At 44.6% G+C, this 22,479-nt stretch overlaps 1 pseudogene across 1 annotated transcript; it reads right to left on the bottom strand.

Moving 5' to 3' along the window:
* Positions 1 to 5,691: 5,691 nt before the first annotated feature.
* On the bottom strand, positions 5,692 to 6,867 carry LOC103076865 (nucleophosmin-like; annotated as a pseudogene). The gene is made up of 3 exons (XR_456924.1): positions 6,657 to 6,867; positions 5,988 to 6,447; positions 5,692 to 5,927 (listed from the first exon to the last, which is right to left on the bottom strand). The product of XR_456924.1 is annotated as a nucleophosmin-like (transcript).
* Between the last annotated feature and the right edge of the window lie 15,612 nt (positions 6,868 to 22,479).

Genomic DNA, 22,479 nt, shown 5'->3' with positions numbered 1-22,479 from the left:
ATTGGCCAGGCTTAGTCACATGCCCACCCCTGAGCCAATCAGGGAACATCAGCCCTGACTGGCCCGCCTGAGTCATATGCTCCACACCTGGCCCTGAGGTGAGTCAGCGACCGCATCGACCCGGCGAAGGCGAAGCCTCGGAGGCAGGTGACTCTGGGGCTGGGGTTCTGGCGTCTGTGTGAGACGAGACCGGAGATGGGGGTGACTGGTTGGTGACCTGGTCCAGCCCACTTCAGAGGCCGTTAGCGTCCTTGCTGGTTCTGAGCGCTTTTTCGTCCTGTGAGTCCCGGGCGTGGGTTTTGGACGCGGAAACGGCTTGGCTGATTGGCTGGACTTTTCTCCTGAAAGTCCTGGTGAACCTGCTTCCCTGGCCCTCAGCCGCCTTGTCAGGAGCTGCGTCGCTGGGGCTGTAGTTCACAGAGCGGCCGTCAGGTGGCAATGGAGAGGCAAGAAGCCAGTCTCCAGCCTGTTCTTTGGGTTTTGCTTTGTAACTTTGTCGACTTAAAAAAAAATGCACAACGTGAGAGTTGTGAGTTCAGTTTTATTTGGGGCAATTCCCATGTTTCCTCCTTGTATTCAGAGTTGAGCCCGGTCTTATCATGAGGCCCCTTTTCCCCTGTCGACTTAAAGAAATTGCACAACGTGAGAGTTGTGAGTTCAGTTTTATTTGGGGCGAAACGAGGACTGCAGCTCGGGAGACAGCACTTCAGAGAGCTCTGAGAAACTGCTCCAAAGAGGCAGCGGGGAAGGTCAGGATAGATGTGATTTTGGTGAAGGGGGAGTACATGCAATCGAGCACATATTTTTTTGCAGCAGGTTTCTGCTAATCGCGAGGAGCAGTCGTCACCATGAAGGATTTTAGTGCTTTTCTAGATATGAGGAAATACAAGAACTGGGCTCATAAAATCAGCTCCTGAAAATATTTAACTTATCTGAAGACCTGTTCTGCCAGTTTTCCCAAAGCACAGAGGCCTCATTTCTGCTCTCCACCCTGAACTCCTTTCCTGGGGGGTGTTGGAAGTCAGCAGCTGCAGAGCACATGATTTAATCCTTGTAGAGGTAGATGGCAAGTGCCAATTGTAGTTGACAGGGCCCCCTTGCAGTCATAAATTTGACCATGCTTTGGGAGGCATTTCATGACCAATTCGCCCCACAGTGCTAGGAAGGCTCATTCCTAGGTCTGGCGAAGATTTCGCTGAGAGGTCATTCAATGTGCTGTTACTGGACTAGGTCTTAGAAACAATAACTAAAGACTCCAGACCCCCTGTCTTACTAATGTATTATGGTCCAGGAAAAATTCCCTCTTGTTGTATCTTCCCATATCTAGAGTTACACTAGGACAATCATTGATCTCACACAGAACTATATATTTTTGTCGGTGGCTCAGTCACACATTTGCTAATGCAAGAAACAACAATCTTGTAAAACAGGTAAAATACAGATAACATAGCTAGCAGTATTATTCAAGTCGTAAGTGAGAATTAAGCCAAGAACTTCCATTAGGTGCAGCCCAGTATATCCTTAGGTCATCTGACTTGGTCTCTTCTGTACCAATCCTTATCTTTCAGGGAAATGATATATTGGCACTGTCCATAAGACCCCCAGCCCAGCCCAACTTCCTAGTGTTACTAGGCTGGTTATCCTTAGCATAATTTAATTGTTCCCAAGATAAAAAGGGGCCTTAAAACTTAAATGACCATAGCCTGGTGTTAACCACATAAATCCATCCCATAATTATAGGAGGTTTTATTCCTGGGCTGAAATTTTGCTGTTGCTCTGATTGAGCTTGAATAACTTTAGAGGAAAATTCATTTTTTTGGCCAGGGTCAGAGCAGGTATTATTAATTGGCTAGGTGAGGGGATCCCATCTAGTCATATCAAGAGTAGCCTGAACAGGACTGAACTTTCTTTCTTGTAAAATAAATGTCCTAAGGGCCATCCAATTAGAGCCTTGGAGTGGAGAAATCCACCAAGGTAATCCAGAAGGGCTAGATACAGGTAATTGGCCACAAACCCAACAATTGGATTGATTTTTCAAACTAGCATAGCATCGTGTCCATGATAGAAGAACATCTGATTTATATGCAAGGGTCCTGGAAGACAAGAAAACATTATAAATGATCCTACGAATCAGGTCCAGCATCTTGGGTAAGCTGTCTACTTCTGATGTCATCTTCTTCTCATCCGGCTGTGAGTGTAGTTTCCTCTGTTTGAGCATCATTTTAAGGTGAGTTTGAGGTCAGCAGTCCTCTCTATAGACCAGTCCGGTGCAGGGGCCCTTCGTGAGTAGAAATTAATCCAAGCATCAATTCCCTTCAGTTTCACTGTGCATGAGCTATAGTTAAAAGTACCAGATAAGGGTCCTTCCGTCCGGGTTGGAGACAGTCCTTTAAACTATGTCTTTTCCAGTGTGCATAATCCCCTGGTTGCAGGTCGTGGGGCATCTGATCTTCATCCAAAAGTAGATTACTGAGATAGGCTTCAGAAACAAACTGAGAGCGTCCTTTTAACACTTCAATTAGACTTTACATTAATATAACATAACAGCAAGGAACTATCTGGGAAGTGAGTCTTAGTAAATACAGACCTCTATTAGCAAAACTGGAACTTAATATTCACTGAAACATAATCCTTTTCTCTCTAAAATTACCCTCATGTTTACCAAATATAACCAAATTAAGACTAGTTTGTTTGCAAAATAAGTCTGGTCTCAATAAACTTGGCCTGATAATTTATATAACTATCATTGATGATACAGGCTTTTCGCTTTGCTGAAACTTTTATAAGGAGTCTCATACTGAACTTTTAAAAGACCTCTCAGGGCTAGGAAAGTCACTCCAAGGGCTTATCACAGATTTCACCTAACAGATCTAGGTGAATTCCTCCTTTTTTTTTTTTTTTTTTTTGAATTATTCCTTTTTTAAGGTCCCCCAAATACCTTGAGCTTTCTGTACCTGTTAGTGAGTGGCCTTCCTAATTTATCTCATAAAGCTGCTAGGAACCTAAGAGTTTACAATCCCTGGAGGGAGCAGTTAGAGAAAAAAAGATATGTTCCAATCCTGCTTACAAAGATATAATTTACCAAATTACTGTAAGTCATAATGAGTTTGAGGGAAAGGTTTCCTAATACCTGGAAAACACAGATTTAAACCAGTAATTTTTCAGATAAAAACCATAAAAACTATAACCGTATTCACCAGTTCACTCAGTCTTATGTAACTATTTTTGTTAACAGTTTCTCATTAGGATTCTTTAATTTCTTACCCAGTTCAGCATTATGGTCTGAAAGTCAGAAACTTGTATTTGTCCAAAAGTCCTTTTTATAAATCTTCTTGAAGCGGAAACGTTTTTGCAAAGGCGTCAGAATAAAACCGTAACTGTCTATAATGATGAAAGACTTAAGGAGGCATGTTTAAATCTGATTACAATGCAACTGACAAAGAAACTTGGTTACTGCTGTGACATATAGCACTTTCAGATAATAACTAGAATTATGACTGATAACATTTTACCAGGACATATCAGAATTTTAGGAACTCCATATAATTTCTAGGATATCTATATTAGTAACATTTACCATACAATATAACTAAGAAGATTTATTACTCATTTGACAATACTTCCCATGTAATTTAACATACCAAATGAACACAATTAGTTTAATATCTCTCTTTGGGATGTTTCAGGTGCCCTTTGAAGCATCCCAAAGTTAGCTAGAGGTCAAAAGGACTTCACTGGAATTTGATTTAGGAGGTTTTTTTTTTTTAAGCTTTTATTGAATTTGTTACAATATTGCTTTTGTTTTATGGTTTTGTTTGTTTTTTTTTGAGGCATGTGGGATCTTAGTATCCCACCAGGGATTGAGCCCACACCCCCTGCATTGGAAGGTGAAGTCTTAACCACTGGACCGCCAGGGAAGTCCCTGATTCAGGAAGTAAGTTTTGTCAAAAAAAAAAATCAAAAAGGGTTTAGAGCACTTAGATAGGACAACAGGTCACTCTGAAACAATAGTTATTCACTTAGCCAAAGTAACAATAAAGATTTCAAAGGCAAATACAGAACAAATCACTTAAAAGGAAAGAAACTTGAAATCTGTTATCAAAGGCAGTTCAACATTTTAAGAAATCTTGTCCTCTTAAGAGAGAGAAAACGAAAATTCAAGTTTTGCACCCGCTTGTTTTTAAAATTCATTTACTCAAATTTTTAAAACTTAATTTATTAATTTATTTTTTATTTTTGGCTGCATTGGGTCTTCTGCTGCGTGCTGGCCTTCTCTAGTCGCAGAGAGCGGGGGCTACTCTTCGTTGCGGTGCGCTGGCTTCTCACTGCGGTGGCTTCTCTTGTTGCGGAGCACGGGCTCTAGGCACGTGGGCTTTAGTAGTTGTAGCATGTGGGCTTCAGTAGTTGCAGCGCGTGGGCTCAGTAGTTGTGGCACATGGGCTTAGCTGCTCTGCGGCATGTGGGATCTTCCCAGACCCGGGCTCAAACCCGTGTCCCCAGCATTGGCAGGCGGATTCTAAACCACTGCGCCACCAGGGAAGTCCCTACTCAATTAAATTTATTTTAACCTTAGTCAATCCTGACCATGCACATAACTCTTTTCTTGGGGTCCACTTTCCACAAACGTTTCCTTACTTTCTGTATCCATCATTTTATTTTCCCATTCAGAAACAGCCACCTGTAAGTCAGACCTACTTCCTTTTCCCTTAATAAAATGTAATTCCATTCTTCATCCCTTCTTTACTGGAAACACACACCCTACTTTCCTACTGTAGACTGAAATGTTTCCTTTATTATTTCTATTAGCTTTAATTACATGTTTAAGTTAGAATCCTCAGCTCTTACAACCTTACTTTCTTGTGAAAACGAAGAAGTAAGCAATTATGAACTGTCCTTTACGTCGGCATTCTGTAGATTGGTGAACATAAATACCAGTGATATTTTCTAAAAATATTTGCTTTCTTTAGAGAATGTGACACCAAACATATTCATTAATAGTCCTAGATACCTTTTGTTTCTCTGTAAAAGGAAGCCAATATTCAGTAATTAGTGTTTTGGCATATTATTTTATTTGGGAATGCTAGCTATTCAATAAGCTTCCATCACTTAACTTAATTTAGCACAGCTCTAGAATTTCAAGTTACCAGAATCTGGAGAGACTATTTCATCTTATTTTATTTTTTAATTAAAATACTGAGTTTAGGCCGGCCAGGGCCCCAGCTGAGCTGCGCTTATCTCCGCAGGGGCGGGCAGGGGGATGCCCAGGGGACCATGGGCCCTGGGCCCTGAAGCCTCCGGGGCCACATCTCTCTGAGCAGTGAGTGGGATCTGGGGCAGGGCGCCGAGCGCAGACAGGCCTGGAGAGAAAACAGAAAACCAAAAAAAACCCTGAGTTTATTTCACATGTATATTTTTGTCTCCCCACCATTTCCATTTGTCTGACCACCACTACTACTATGTCCTATCATAACATTCCATACCTACTTAAAACCAAGCAAAGGGTGGAGTTCCATCTTTAAAAACTAAACAGGCATTTTGGACAACACATTCTTGGCAATGGAACCTGGACAACATTTATCAGACACGGTAGGGGAAGTTCTCACTCTGCACTCTAAAAAGGACAGCCAGATAGCAACTGTTACAGAAATGAAATAAGATGGGAAATTTTAACAAAATGTTTAAACTATTTTCTTAAAGAGACTTCCTCCACTGCCAGAGATCTTGAATAGCCTCCTGGTCAGTCATCCGGAAACAGTTCTTCACATAATTGATGAATTTGGCTTCCACTTTGGGAAGGGAACCACCTTTTTCTATACTTGCTTGCATTTTTGCTTTAATGTCTTCTAAGAGCTAGGTCCTTTCGGTGTTCTAGGAGTTTTTTCCTGTTTTTTGAAGGATTCTTGACCTTTTGATCTTGGTGTTGATGGCTTTGAGTCTTTTCCATTCTGGTCTGATTTTTGTTAACTTTTGGCTGGAGTATCTCGTACAGATTTCTTTACTGGAGCTTTTTCTTCAGCTTCCTCATCATCAGAGTCATCATCTTCATTGTCATCTTCATCATCATCTTCATCTTCATCAGCAGCAAGTTTTACTTTTTTCTGTGGAAGCTTGCTACCGCTTCCAGGGGCAGAATGCTTTCCAGACATACTTAGGAGTGTCACACCCTCCTCCTCTTTGTCTTCTGACTCTGCATCTTCCTCCACAGCTACTAAGTGCTGTCCACTAATATGCACAGGCCCTGAACCACACTTCAACCATCAGACCACAGGTGGTGTTGTTTCAAAGCCCCCAAGGAAATCCGTTGGCTGCACAGACATTTTCAAAGTTGCCAGTGTTACTTTGATTGGACTGCCTTCATAATTCATCGCCTCTGCTTCGACAATGTGCAGTTCATCCTTTGTGCCAGCCCCTAAACTGACCGTTCTTAAAGATAACTGGTGCCCGGGGCTTCCCTGGTGGCGCAGTGGTTGAGAGCCCGCCTGCCGATGCAGGGGACACGTGTTCGTGCCCTGGTCTGGGAGGATCCCACATGCCGCGGAGCGGATGGGCCCATGAGCCATGGCCGCTGAGCCTACGCGTCCGGAGCCTGTGCTCCGCGACGGGAGAGGCCGCGACAGTGAGAGGCCCACGTACCGCAAAAAAAAAAGAAAGATAACTGGTGCCCATTTTCATCATTATCCACCTTAAAGTGATAATCTTTGTCGGCCTTTAGTTCACAACAGAAAAGATAGTTCTGGGGCCTCAGGGGGCTCATGTCCATGTCCATCGAATCTTCCATGGGTTGGTGGCACATACTTAGGTGGGAGAGAAGGCGGACGGAGAAAAAAGACTACTGCTCCAGGGAACAGGTGCACAGGACGGAATCACACCAGGTGGAGAGACTATTTTAGATGGACATTCCTAAAGCATAATTATTCTTCTTAGAGTTTATCTAAAAGCTCTTAATCTCATTTATATTTTCTTTCCTTAAAAGTTTTTTCACATCAAATTACTTTCCTTGCTGACAAATTTGTAACAGATATAACAAGATCTTATTTAGCTTATATTAAACTGAAGCACAATAAAGTATTATACTTAATGTTGATGACTCTAAAGACATGTCTATATTAATTAGATCAACAAATATTAATACCAGGTATTAATTTAATACTATTTCCCAGTTCATGTGAACCTGAAATTCATTTAGCTTAATTTCTCTTGCATTTAGAATTGTTTGATTTGTAAGCGCTTCTTTTCTTTAAGCCAATTAATAGAGCTCATTTACAGATTAACCACAGCAATATTATCCAAAGACAAAGACACATACTAAGACATACATATATCCAGACAGACACAACAAGAAATCTAGCTGCATTTTCTAAACTTAGTCATGAATCAGATATTACAATATAAAACTCACTAGTTTATAAACAACACTTGGAATAAGAAAAAAATTAAATTTTTGTTTTTGTCCTTTTTATCCCTCAGTCTCAGGAATTAGAGATGGTCTAGATAAGGTAAGTGATCCTGAGAGCTCTGGTCTCAAGGCACAGGGAGAGAAAATCAGGCTTTCCTAGTAGAACTCATTCCCTCAGGGTCAGAATTCTGAAGAGATTTTTTTTCCTTCAAGCTAGCTTTCTCTACTGGTTGGGAATTAAACAGGGGCTGGTTAACCTTTGACTGGCATTGTGTACTTAATTGGCACAATTGAAGGTTCATAATTTTCGTAGTTACTCCCTTTTCTTTCTTTCCTTTTTTTTTTTTTTTAATGGTTTTCGAAGGTTGGTCAGCCAGTGTCTCAAAGGTGTTTGTATGTAACATGGACCAACCTAGATTGGGTTTTTGACTAGAGTAGATAAATCCTCATCTAAGCCTTCTAAAAAGGCGGAGTTTAAGCAGAGGATCATCTTGGTGGTTAGAGAATGATTCAGGTGTCAAGACAGAATGTTGCTTAAAAGTTTTTTTTTTCCCCTCAAACCTTTCCTAATAGTCCAGAATTCATTCATCCAATCTTTGCTTGCATTATTGAATCTCTGTCCAGTCTACGGTTTTTGGAAAAAGCTCTGGGATAAATTCAAGTAATTTCTGAGCTAATCCCTTGTATTCAGTGCAAGCCTCTGGATTATGTGATTCAAAATCCATTAAGGGGGCTTCCCTGGTGGCGCAGTGGTTGAGAGTCTGCCTGCCGATGCAGGGGATGCGGGTTCGTGACCCTGTCCGGGAAGATCCCCCATGCCGCGGAGCGGCTAGGCCCGTGAGCCATGGCCGCTGAGCCTGCACGTCCGGAAACTGTGCCCCGCACCGGGAGAGGCCACAACAGTGAGAGGCCCGCGTACCACAACAACAAAAAAAAAAAATCCATTAAGGGGCGTTTCCATCTTGCCTTCTCTATCCATTCCCTTGCTTTCAGAAACTAACAGCTGTATTAATTGATATAGATCTGGAAACCCGGGCTCGTAGGTCCAGATGGTTAATTCAAATTCCTTAGCAAATCCCAATGAATCCTGACTTGGATCGGGAAATTCCTTAGCCAAAACTCTAAGTTCTACTTGGGTTCAGGGTGTGTACGTAAGCACCAAGGACGGCTCACCTCTCCCTGTAATGAGTTTCTCCTTAAAGGGAGCTATAGGGCTTCCCTGGTGGTGCAGTGGTTAAGAATCCGCCTGCCAATGCAGGGGACACGGGTTTGAGCCCTGGTCTGGGAAGATCCCACATGCCACGGAGCAACTAAGCCTGTGCGCCACGGCTACTGAGCCTGCGCTCTAGAGCCCGCGAGCCACAACTACTGAGCCCACGAGCCACAACTACTGAAGCTTGTGTGCCTAGAGCCCACGTTCCGCAACAAGAGAAGCCACTGCAGTGAGATGCCCGTGCACTGCAACGAAGAGTAACCCTCACTCGCTGCAACTAGAGAAAAGCCTGCGTGCAGCATCGAAGACCCAATGCAGCCAAAAATAAATAAATAAAATAAATAAATTTATTTTAAAAAGGGAGCTATAATCACTTCTGATTTTTTAGTCCTCCTTTGCTGGGGAGAGGGCAGTGGCAGGAGGCAGAAGAGTTGGGAGAGAAAAAGGAGATGTCATCTGGACCATTCAGATAGAAGAGGTCACGTGGGAGGAGCAGAGGGAGAGACGGAGTCAGAGACAGAGGGCCAGCAGCCTACTTAGAAGCTTCTAGACACCAATCAAAGTAAGCATTCCATGCAATCTGTTTGATCTTACGGCGGCTTTTTCTAATTCTGTGCACAAAACAGCAATTTTGGGATAGCAGAAGAACCCCAATTTGGCCATTTTATGTTGAGATCTCCTTTAGTATAATTTCCCCAATTACGTAGGTACTTGCATGTATAAACCTGGCTGAGGTGTTAGCCAGAGGCTGGCTTTCTGATGCCCCTTGTTTCTGTGTTTGAGAGGCTCTATTTCCCATATTTAAAATATTTATTTATTTGGTTGCACTGGGTCTTAGTTGCGGCAGGCGGGCTCCTTAGTTGCCACTCGCCGGCTCCTTAGTTGTGGCATGCGAACTCTTAGTTGTGGCATGCATGTGGGATCAAGTTCCCTGACCAGGGACGAAACCCGAGCCCCCTGCATTGGGAGCGCAGAGTCTTAACCACTGAGCCTGCAGGGAAGTCCCCTGTTCCCCATTTTAAAGTAGAATTTGTTAGGGATAAAATTGACTAGTGAAACTGTGTGGCTGCCAGTGTGCTGCTTGTGAGCTTAACTCCTCTAGGCATCCCCCCAGAGTCGTTTCAGCCCTCCTACATGTCTCAGTTTCTCCTTTTGGTGGTCTAAGACCACCACAGGTGCTCGCTGAATGGCCGATTCTTATCTGCGACCCCTGGATGAGCAAATGTTTTAATTAATGAGTGGGCTTCCCTATGGGACCACTGCACGGTATGAGGACTCTGCCTCCAAGCCATGACCAGCCGGGAGGAGTCTTGTCCCTTTTCTTCGGAGCAAAGCTCTTGTGTAATATCTTCACTTTTATCCCAACAAATTCTATTAAGGCGGCCAAATTGAGGACAAGCGTCAGATCAGCCTCTTACCTAACCACTCAGTGCAGACCACTCTGTCTTCTGCAACTGAGCAAACCCTGGTATCTTTCAACCAAGCCCCCCGCACCCCAGTATCTTTCAACTGGGTGGGTATTCCCCAGTATCTTTCAGCCAGGCCCACCCCTCCGCCAGGTATCTTTCAACTGGGAGGGGTCAGGTACCTGCTATACACCCCCAAATAAAACTCAGGATCATCAACCAATACGGGAGATCTGAGAACCAGGAGAGACTCACCCAGATTCATCTGGACTCTCCAAGGTGGCAGATGGGCGCAAGGGGCCTCTGCTTGTACCAAGGCTCTGGTTCCTCATAGAGTTCCAGTGAAGGAGAGAAGTCCATTCTGGATCCCTTCGTGGTTGCCATAAAAACTGTCAACTAAAAAAATTCACAGGGCTTCCCTGGCGGCGCAGGGGTTGGGAGTCTGCCTGCCGATGCAGGGGACACAGGTTCGTGCCCCGGTCCGGGAAGATCCCACATGCCGCGGAGCGGCTGGGCCCGTGAGCCATGGCCGCTGAGCCTGCGCGTCCGGAGCCTGTGCTCCACAACGGGAGAGGCCACAACAGTGAGAGGCCCACATACCACACAAAAAAAATTCACAACATGAGGGTTGCAAGTTAGGTTTTTGGGGGGGCAAAATGAGGACTGCAACCCAGGAGACAGCACTTCAGAGAGCTCAGAAACTGCTCCAAAGAGGCGGCAGGGAAAGTCAGGATATATGTGATTTTGGTGAAGGGGGAGTACATGCAATTGAGCACATAGTTTTTTGCAGCAGGTTTCTGCTAGTCACGAGGAGCAGTCGTCACCATGAAGGATTTTAGTGCTTTTCTAGATAAGAGGAGATACAAGAACTGGGCTCATAAAATTGGCTCCTGAAAATATTTAACTCTCTGAAGACCTGTTCTGCCAGTTTTTCCCAGAGCACAGAGGCCTCATTTCTGCTCTCCACCCTGAATTCCTTTCCGGGGGGTGGTGCAAGTCAGCAGCTGCAGAGCACATGATTTAATCCTTGTAGAGGTAGATGGCAAGGGCCAATTTGTTGTTGACACTTTATAGTGAATTATAAACTATACATGGAAAAGCATATCATGCAGTCGATAAATCCTCACAAACTGGACAAGCCTGCAAGGCCAGGATCCAGCTCGGGAAGCAGACTGGGACCTCAGGAGCCCCCCTTGTTCCCAGCCACTCCTCCCCCACTCCCCGTCCTGACTCACAGTTTGTCATTTACACTTGTGCCACTTTACAGTTTGGGCTTCTTGTGAGCTTCCTCCACGTCATCGTGTGTAGTCGTATTTTAGCGTGAACAGAGCTAACTTCCCAGGTTTCTGTGCTTCCTGCGTTCATTTGTCTGCTTTACTACTGATGGGCATCTGGGTGATTTCTGGTTTGGGCCTTTATGGATAAATAATGCTCCTGGGAACCTTTCACATGTGTTTTGATAGACACATACATACACATTTTTGTTGGGTGTATACCTATGAATGGGCTTGTTGGGACACAGGTTGTACAGATATTTTAGCATCAGCAGATACTGACTGCCATGCCCTTTCCAACGCAGTTGAGCCGATTTACACTCCCAACAGGCCCAGCTGCACTGGGTACTTTCTGTCTTTTCCATGTTAGCCATTCAAGTAGATTTTTAAAAAACAGCGTTACTGAGGTATTAATTTACATACTGTAACATTCATCTGTTTTTATGTGTACAATTCAGCGATTTTTAGTAAACTTACAGAGTTGTGCATCCACCACCATGAACCAATTATAGAACATTTCCATCATTCCCGGACCCCTCACGCCCGGTTTAGTTTGGTTTTTAACCTCATTTTTTTCAGCAGTCTTTGGGCGCTTATTTGATGCCAGGCACTTTGCTAAGCAACATGAATGATTGAAAAATCAGGAAGACCTGGTCCTTGTAGCCTAGAGAGAGACAGACGTGTAGCCCAATCACTGTGATCAGATGAGGCACAGAGCAGCGTGGCATGTGTGGTGACCCAGAAAGAGTTGAGGCTTTGTGACGCTTTAACTGCAGTTGTGTGTGTGTGTTGGGGGTGGTGGTGGTGGTGGTGAGGTGACAGCAAAGGAGCATCAGCTTGGCCACCACCTGGGAAAGTGTCCCTCCAAAGGAGAGCTCAGCTTTCCAGGCCTTGGGTGGGCACCTCCTCCGATAGGACTTTCCTGACCACGTTAGGAAGAGGGGTTAGGGGTCTCAGCCCTTTACCCCCAGAGTCTCCCGGGCTTTGGTACAGGTCTGCCTCCCTCCTGGACTGAGAGCTCTGAGGACAGGATCTTAGCTTTCTTCACAACTGTGTCTCAGGCTCAGAGCAGCATCTTAGCTTCCTGGGCTGCCCAGCTGGGGGCCCTAATGCAACAGAAATCTATTCCCTCACGGTGCTGAAGGCTCAGAGTCAGAAGCCAAGGTGTTGGCAGAGGGTCCTTCTCCCTCCGAAGCCTCAAGGAAGGTCCTTTATTGTTTTATTTATGTTTTTTGGCACAGGGAGGTTTTGTGTATGTGTCTCTGTGTCTCTCCTCTTCTAAGTACACCAGTCAATACTGGATTTAGGGCTCCCCTACCCCAATATGACTTAGTCTTAACTAAGTACCTGCAAAGACACCGTTTCCAAATAACATCACATTTTGAGGTTTCAGATGGACATGAATAGGGGGGCACTATTCAACCCAATCCAGTGCCCAGAAAGTTTGTTGGAAAATGCCTGCCATTCCCTGTGCTCTGAGCTGGCGCTCACCCTGGAGCCTGCTGCTGGCTTTGGTGTGACAGTCACTTTGGTGGTGGTGGGGGTCCAGGAAATCTGTTAGATCATGTCTGCTGCACACAGCGGTGTCCTGGGGGCTCAGTCTATTTTCTCCTAGAATCAGCTCCCCTGGGACGGCTCTGGATGCAGTGAATCACTACACCCCAGCTTCCCTCACCTATTCATTTCAAACATTTTTTTTTAAAATAAATTTATTTATTTATTTATTTATGGCTGCGTTGTGTCTTTGTTGCTGCGTGCGGGCTTTCTCTGTTTGCGGCGAGCAGGGGCGACTCTTCGTTGCGATGCACGGGCTTCTCACTGTGGTGCCTTCTCGTTGTGGAGCACGGGCTCTAGGCACGCGGGCTTCAGTAGTTGTGGCACGCGGGCAGTAGTTGTGGCTCATGGGCTCTAGAGCGCAGGCTTCAGTAGTTGTGGCTCACAGGCTTAGTTGCTCCGCGGCATGTGGGATCTTCCTGGACCAGGGCTTGAACCCATGTCTGCTGCATTGGCAGGTGGATTCTTAACCACTGCGCCACTAGGGAAGCCCTCAAACATTTTTTCAATACACAGATAATGTGGTGATTTTTATAAACTTAAAATGTTTTTGTTTTCCTTTTTATTCAGACATTTCCTTATGTATTCACAAATAATGCATGGTGATAGTTTTAAAACTTTTTAACCTTTTTTTGGTTTCATTTTTCACTTGAAACATTGAAAAAAAATACACAAATAAGGCACGGTGTTGTGAAATGAAGACAAGTGCAAGGAGACAGCACAAAGAGATAGCTAGTTGCCAACCCCAGGATCTGTTATTCCCATCTTAAAGCCCCTGATTTTCAGCTGGCCGGTTGGTCACCTGGAGTAGAGCCTACACTTCTCACTTCCTAGGTGGCGGGGGAGGCCGCATGAATAAGTTCTGGCCAATGGGATGAAACACAAGTGTTCCATGATGGTTTCTAGAAAGCTTTCTCAAATGACAGTTCCTGGGTTCCCTTCGCCCTTTCATCTCTGTTGCTTAGAAATGGGATGTGGTGCTGGCGTGCCTTCTGGGATTATGAAGTCAGGGATGCACCGTAGGGATGAGAGAGCACAGAGCAAAGTCAGTCTGAGCCATGGTTGTCTGTGGAGACACCACGGCCACCCTGGGCTGTTCACACTTGGCCTCTGATATGTAGGAGACACCAACTTCTGTCTTGTTCAAGCCATTTCTATGTGTTTCCTGTGGATCGCCGCACGCGGGGTGGCCTACAGCAACAGGCATTTATTATCTCACAGTTCTGGAGGCCAGAAGTTTGAAGTCAGCATCGCTGGGCCACGTCAGGTCAACAGGGCCTCTCTCCCTCCCTCCAGAGAGGCTTTAAGGGAGAATCTGCTCCTGGCCTCTGCCAGCTTCGGGGGCTGCCAGCCTTTCTTGGATTGTGGCTGCATCACTGCAATCTCTGCTTCAGTCTACACACTGCCTTATGTGTGTATGTGTGTTGAATCTCCCCCTGCCTCTCGCTTAGAAGGATATGTGACTACATTCAGGGTCCATCTATATGATCCAGGAAAACTTCCTTATCTCAACATCCTTAACTTGATTGATTATATCTGCCAAGACCCTTTTTCCAAGCAAGGGAATATTTACAGGCTCCAGGGATGAAGACTTGATATCTCTGTGGGGGCCATTGTCCAGTCTATTACACCACTGTTATTCATGTCCCTGTTACTTAGCACTGAAGGGAGACCCCAGTGAATAGAAAAGAATACATGCAAAGGAATGTTCTGGGCAGCAATCTGTGTTGTAGCGAGAAGGATGGACATGATCTCCGTGATGAGCTGACTCTGGGGAACATACAAACAGATCATGGTCTGATATCATGGGGCCTTATACAGTAAGAAAAGGAATGAGCTGAGGCTACACTTATCAACACGGATAAATCCCCTCAGAAGGCTGTGCTGAGCGCCGTGCTGGGGGTTGAGGGCCGAGAGTTGAAGTGGACCCAGCACTCCCCCAGAGGAGCCCCCAGTCCAGTGATGGGCCCAGACCCAGGACCAGTCATAACAGCACAGTGTATACACAACGGCAGTGTGTGCTGGGAGCTCAGGGAAAGCTTCACTGAGGAGGATACTGGAGGATAACTAGGTTTGCACCAGACGGGCTTGGGGGAGGGGAGAAGTCCAGGGGCAACGGTGTGGCTGTGTGAGAGGAGTGAGGGGAGCAGCTGCAGGCAGGGTGCTGCCAGGGTCGGGCAACAGAGCTCCCAACAAGACAGGGGCCTTCCTGGCCCAAGTGACTGAGTGTCACGAGTGGTGTGACCAGGCTCTGCCCACCCCTCCAAGTGTCAGCGGTCACCAGGGTGACAACCTTCCTCATTCAGTCCAGGGTGGAAAGACGTTTCCACAACCAGGGATGACAGTCCTGAATTTTCCCTGTGTGCAGCTGTTTTCCCTTTGCCATGCACTTCCCTCCCCCAGCGACCCAGTCATTCCCCACTGTTCTCTGCACGGCTCTGCATCCGAGTAGCTACACAGGTAAATACAGAAGCTAGTATTCTTGCATTTTTGGTTGGTAACTCCTCTCCTTTTTCTTACCTGAAAAAGACAACTACATCAAGCAATAGTTAGAAATCCATGAGGATGGGCACATAATGTATAAAGATGAACTTTTTGACAATAACAGCCTGAAGGGGGGAGCGAACACAGCTCTTTAGGAGGAAAGTTTTAGTAAAAACCATCGAAATGAACATTAATCTTGAAAACATTAAGTGAAAGAAGACAGACATAAAAGGCAACATATTTTATGATTTTACTTATCTGAAATGTCCAGAATAGGCATATCCATAGAGACAGAAAGTAGATTAGTGGCTGCCAGAGTCTGGCATTGTGGGCGTTAGGGGGAGAGAGCAATGGGAGTGACTAACTTCTTTTGGGAATGATGAAAACGCTCTGAAATTGGATTGTGGTGAGGGTGGCACAACCTTTTGAATATACTGAAACCCACTGCACTTTATACTTTAAATTAGTGAGTTTTACAGTATGCAGATTATTTCTCACTTAAAAAAACAAAAAACCAACCCTACCACCCTGTGTGTAGCAATAGGAATGTACTCGGGTGCAAGTAATGGACAAAAACAAACCCCCAGAGCAGCTGCACCCAGGTGTCTACTCCAAGTGCCACTCCGAGTAGCAGCCAGGCTGCACGGAGCGTGGTGTGTAAACGTGACTGGAGGTCAGGCTGCGGTGCAGATTCAAATTCTCAGCATATAGCCTAGAGAATCTGAATTTCTCACGCTCTCCCAGATGATGCTGGTGCCTCTGGTCTTAGGACCACACTTCCTGTAGGAAGGCAGTTCTGGTTATCTACTGCTGTGTAACAGCCCTTCACAAAACACAGAGGCATAAAACGATTGTTTACATGTCACGGTTCTGTGAATTGACTAGGCTTGGGTGGCTCCCATGGGGTCTCTCATGCAGTTGTAGTCAGATGGTGGCTGGGGATGGAATGCTCCGAAGGCTGCTCACCTGGGCTCACCTGTCTGGTACCTGTGCTGGGATGGCTACAGCCGCCAGGGGCTGGCCAGGCCTTGACCTCTCTCCATGCAGCCTTCTCACATGACTACCTTTCCACATTCCTTAGAGTAGTCTGCTCTGTGACATTGGCAGCTAGCTTTCCCCGGAATGAGTGTTCCAAGACAGGAAGTGGAAGCTGCAAGGTCTGCTGGCCTGAGCCTACAAATTGGAACATTATCATCATTCTTTGGGGTTCTAATGGTCAAAGCAGTCACAGGGCCTGCTTGAATTCAAGGAAAGATCACATAAGCCCTCAGTGGGAGGGATTTTAAAGAGCTTCAGTGCCATTTTTAATCCTCCAGAAAGGTTCTGCTAGATTCCTCGGGAAGAGCTTGTAGGTGCTCTGTTCCCTCCTGAGTTCTCGTACCTTCACGACAGTTTCATTGCCACCTGGTTTTGCTGTAGATCTAGTCTGTGAGATTAGGTGTGCTATCCTGGCTGAACTGTTTGTATGTAGGAATTTGTGGATATTGAAGTACCATACCACCACTGACACCATCATCCAAGACTCTTCCCTCTGTGTTTCAGTTTGAACCTGTATATTTTTTTCATTCCTGATACAGGTCATCACCCAATGTGAGAGCCACAGGGCTCATAGAACATGTAGGAATGTTCTGGCCAGTGAGCCCCCATCTGCCTTTGGCTGTGTGACCTCTAGAGACTTGAACTTTCTGAGTTTCTTCATTAGAAAATGAAAATACTTACTTTGAGGAGATGCATTAAGAGATGGCAGATTAAAAAAAGAGAGAGAAAGAGAAAGCAGATAAAGGCATCTGACACATGTTAGATAGTCAGTAAAGAGTAGACATGAGAAAAATAAAAAAGACAGTTGCCAACAGATTGAAGAGAAAAACAAAGACAGATTGGAGGTGTGGGCAGGGTGGTAAGTCAAGCCAATCCTTCTAGAGCAATTGGTAATATTTTACAAGAGCTGGGCAACTGTTCTTTCCTTTGGCCTGGAATTTCCCCATCTGGGAATAAATTCCAAGGAAATCATTCCCAAGGGGAAAATATGCAGTTTCTCTGCAGATGTTTTTAACAGGACTATTCACAATAGGAAGTAACTGGAAACAAAACAAGTGACTCATTTAAAAAGTCTTGAAAAAGCAGAGGAAGAGAGCAAGACAGCAACAGAAAATAGTTAGTGGAGGGTTAGTCCCTCCACTAAAGCAACCATTAAGCAAAAACTGACAGAACTAACTTATTTTGGAACTCTGGAATCCAACCAAGAGCTTACAGCAACCAGGGGAGTGTTTAATGTAGGAAAAAAAAATGTTAAGTTTCAGTAAGAGGGGATTGTGGTGTTTTTTCCTTCCCACCCACCATCCCCCATTGCCCTGCACACAGGTGGCTGTGGAAATGGTAGCCCGTGTTCCTGGTGTGACATGCTGAGCCAGGGGTCAGTGTGGACTTTGTTTTCAAACACTGTGCTGGAAAGTTTCAACCAATTTGGCAGTTCCCTAAGGTACTGGTGCTGAGGTTTTGCTTGGTTTTGTGCCCCCTCAGGTTGAATCCACTTTCAGGAAGTGACTGTCAAAAGCATTTAAAGACATAGAATCCCCTTAGCCATCTGGGGCAAGGGTCAGTGGACAAGGGTATCAGCAGATGTACTAAAAGGCCTGAGAAGTAGGAGGCTGAGGAGGAAGATACTGGGTGGAATAAGGGCTTTGAAGGACTGTAGCATATACCACGGTATTTGGACTACAATGAACATGCCCAGGGCCAGATGCATACACAGAAGGGATCTCATAGGATCCTAGGCCTACAAGTCTAGCTGACCTGTAGGCTCTGCATAAGCAGGAGATGAAGCAGAGTCCTAGGTAGCCTGGCCAAGCATTGTAGGAGCACCCCAGGTCAGATCCAATCTGCAAAGACTGGGAGAAGGGTTATTTCTTCTTTTTGGCTCCAGGCTTTAATGAAAATTTCTGTCCACTGAGATAATAGAACAGAGAGTTCAGTGATGACACATGCAAGAAATACAGTTTTTACAAAATAGTTTTGAAAAGTCACCAAAAAACCCCACACAAAACAGAAAATGTCAGTTCTCCACAATCAATAACAACAAACTCTGGGGAGAGGGAAGAATCTGATTTTCAGAGTTATCATATTATAATATTCAAAATATCCAGTTTTCAACAACAATAAAAAATGACGAGGAATGCAAAGAAAGATAAAAGTATGTCCCATTCACAGGGGAAAAAGAAATTAAGAGAAATTGTCCCTGAGAAAGCTCAGATATTCAACTTACTAGCCAAATACTTTAAATCAACTGTCTTAAATATGCTTAAAAAGCTAAAGAAGTCCAGGAGAATGATGTATGAACAAATGGAGACTGTTACTAAAAAGATATAAATTATGAAGAGGAAATATATGGAAATACTGGAGATGAAGACTACAGTAGGTGAAATAAAAAGCTCGCTGGGGTATCAGAACCAGATCTGAGCAGGCAGAGGAAAGAATCAGCAGACAAAGACAGAGCAAATGAAACCATCCAGTCTGAGGAGCAGAGAGAAAAAATCATGAGGGAAAATGTTCAGAGCCTGAGGGATGCTTGGGCCACATCACAAGATATACCAATATATGCATTATGAGAACCCCAGAAGAAAGAGAGAAAGAGAGACAGAGAGGAAGGGGCAAAAGAATATTTGAAGAAATTAGGGCCAAACACTTCCGAAATTTGGTGAAATCATAATCTGCATACTCAAAACCTCAATGAGCTAAAAGTATGACAAACCCAAAAAGATCCACAAAAGACGTATTATATTCAAATTCTCAAAAGCCACATACAAGGAGAAGGATTTGGGAAAGTTAGAGGGGTAGCAAGCACCAGAAACTTGTCTCCCCACCTAGGCAAGAATTGCCCAGGCAAAATCTGTCTCTTGTAACTATTTTGGAACTCTGGAGTCTATTGGAGGCTTGTAACTTCCAAGTAAAGGCTTGGACAGAAAAGGGTGGTTAATCTCAGTCAATTTTAGCTCTTAGCAGCATATTCATTCCTCCTCCTACCCCTCAGTGCCATGGCAGGCAGCTGTTCACGTGTTCTTGGAGCAGCTTGTACGAGGTTGGCAGAAGCCGGGCAGAGGGGAGGACCATGTACTTCAGATACTGCACATCTGCCCTCTAATCACTGATTGCTGCTTCTGATCACACAGGTGCAGACCCAGAGGCAGGGCTATTGTGGCTCCTCCACCTAGTGTTACAAGCCACACCCTCTCTGGCTGAAGTGACTTCCAGGGAATGTAAAGGACCAGGCCTCTTTTTCTTACTTTATTTTTCTCTTTTCCCCATTTTGGGAGCCAGACATTGAAAAATAAGACATTCAAAAGCACCTGCAATACAGAAGAAATCAGAAAGTCATCGTGCGTGACCAAGGGAAAATGCAGACTCAAAAAACAACAGACAAGGGATTTCCCTGGTGGTCCAGCAGTTAAGAACCCATCTTGCAACGGAGGGGACGCTGGTTCAATCCCTGGTCAGGGAACTAAGATCCCACATGCCACAGGACAACTAAGCCTCAACGATGGAGCCTGCGTGCCACAACTAGAGAGATGCCCGTGCACTACAACGAAAGATCCTGGGTGCCGTAACTAAGACCCGACACAGCCAAAAAATAAAATACATAAAAACAGAAACAAAAAAACAAAAGAAAACCACCAGGCAAGACTGTAAGTTTACACCTCAGGCTGATTCTCAACAAAGAGACAGCTACAACAACTAAAAAATCAAAATCAAAACCAGCAAGTTCTGGGGAAGAGAGGGAATCAGATTTCCAGAAGTATCACATTATTAGGTTCAAATGTCCACTTTTCAACAAAAAATCACAAGGCCTTAAAAAAAAAAAAAAAAGGACAGTATGGCCCATTCAAAAAAATAAACAAACAGCCAGAAGAAATGGTTCCTGAAAAAGACCTGGTGGCAGATTTACCAGATAGAGACTTTAAAACAACTGTCATAAAGATGGTTGAAGAAAGGAAGATGTGAAGAAAGTCAAGAAAACAATGTATGAACAAAATAGAAATATCAGGACTTCCCTGGTGGCGCGGTGGTTAAGAATCTGCCTGCCAACGCAGGAGACACAGGATCGAGCCCTGGTCCAGGAAGATCCCACGTGTCGTGGATCAACTAAGCCCGTGCGCCACAACTACTGAGCCTGCATGCTGCAACTACTGAAGCCCGCACGCCTAGAGCCCGTGCTCCGCAACAAGGGAAGCCACCGCAATGAGAAGCCTGCGCACCGCAACAAAGAATAGCCCCACTCGCCGCAACTAGAGAAAGCCCGCATGTAGCAACGAAGACCCAATGCAGTCAAAAATGAATAAATAAATAAATTTATTTATTAAAAAAAAATAAAGCTAATGGGGCAAAATATTAGCAATAGGAGAATGTGGGTAAAGGAAAGGGTACACAAGTATTCTTTGTATTATTCTGATTCTTTTTCTTTTTATTCCTTTTTTTTAATTCTGATTCTTGAAACATTTGTGTACATTTGAGATTATTTACAAATGAAGTATTTTTAAGGGACCTGTGTACACTGATGAAGTTTTCGTCACTTACTCATCCCTTCACTCCTGCAGTGTGTACTGAGTTCCTTCCATGGGCCATGCGCTGTGTCAATGCTGGGGATCCCCCTGAGCAGCCCCAGCTCCTGCCTTCGAGGCCTGTCCTGTCTCAGCAGACATGTCAGCAACACATCACATAGCTGAATGGCTCCGTGCAGTTATGGTGTGTGTGTATATGGGTCCTAGCCGGGTTTTCTTCTCGCTACATTTCTCTGACTCCAGCCTCTCCAAGGGAGAGGCTAGCCTTTTATCCTCATGCATTTGGGGCTGCTTGGCCATTTTTGAAAAGGACCAGGGGAATGACCTTGGGCAAAACAGGCCTTGAAACTAAAGAACAAAGGCCCTGGGGGCCTGAGTCCCAGAGACAAAAGCTAGGTTCCCAAGAGTAAAAGATTAACTTTGTCTCTGTTACACTCACAAGTATACCTAGTTGCCACAAGACAAGAAGCTCAATTATCAATTTTAACCTTATCTGTTCCTGTGCTTTCTTGCAGAAAATTCTCATTCACTTCTTTCCCCTCACAGAAGCAGTCCCTATTCCCGATAGATAGCCATCATGGCTGCTGATCCAAGAATTTTGACGATTTCTGAAAATTACCAGTGATCATGAGACAAAACCTCCCTTTTGTTATAAAAGCAACTCACCCCTCTGCTCAGGGAGCTGGCACTTTTTTTTCCCGCCGTCTTCCTTGTGCACAAGCTGTCTCCTTTAATAAAAAGCTTTGCTCAAGAGCCTTGTGGAAGCGATATTCATTTCTAGGGTATTGCTGTCCAAGAATCTGGAAAGGGCCCAGTAACAAGGACACTTGAAATGAAAATCTTCCTGTCTCCATAGAAATTCTGATGTGAGGGAGGATGATGATGGTGAGAGTAAAGACAAGGACCACATCCAGACTGGAAAGTAAGAAGTGAAACAATTTCTCTTCCCGGATGGCATCCTCTTGAATATAGAAAACCCTAAGGTATCCACCCAAAATTATTACAACTAATAAGTCAGTCCAGGAAGATTGCCGGACACAAGATCAGAGTGCAAAAATCACATAATTCTACACACTTGCAACGAACAATCTGTAAGTAAAGTTAAGAAAACGACTCTATGGCATTAAACAAAAAAACAATAAAATGCTTAGGAATAAGTTTAACAGAAGAACTACAAAACTTCCATTCTGAAAACTACAAAACATTGTTAAAAGCAATTAAAGAGGATCTAAATAAGTGGAAACATGGTTTTATCAACCTCACTCAGCTGTTTCTGGAACTCTGTGAGTGTGTAGGGTAGTCATGCAAAACAAGGAGCAACTCGTGAACTGAGCTTTCAGTAATTATCACAAGACCAAAAAAGAAAAAAATGACAAAAACCTGTACTTTATTCTGGGAGTGATTTTGTAGGATTAATCCATGCTTTGCCCAACGAAGCTTGATGCCTGAACTTGTCACATGTGGATCTGTATGCACAGTGGGAGCCACACAGCAAGTGCTTTGCCAGATTGAATGACATTGTGAAGATAATTTTTTCCTTATTAGTTTCCTGTCAACATCCCCTTTTCCTCACTCTGGCTCCCTCTGCCTTCCTGCCCTC

Source organism: Lipotes vexillifer, unplaced genomic scaffold, assembly GCF_000442215.2.
Source record: "Lipotes vexillifer unplaced genomic scaffold, Lipotes_vexillifer_v1.1 scaffold533, whole genome shotgun sequence".
NCBI lineage: Eukaryota > Metazoa > Chordata > Mammalia > Artiodactyla > Lipotidae > Lipotes > Lipotes vexillifer.
This window is presented reverse-complemented; position numbering and strand designations above follow the sequence as displayed.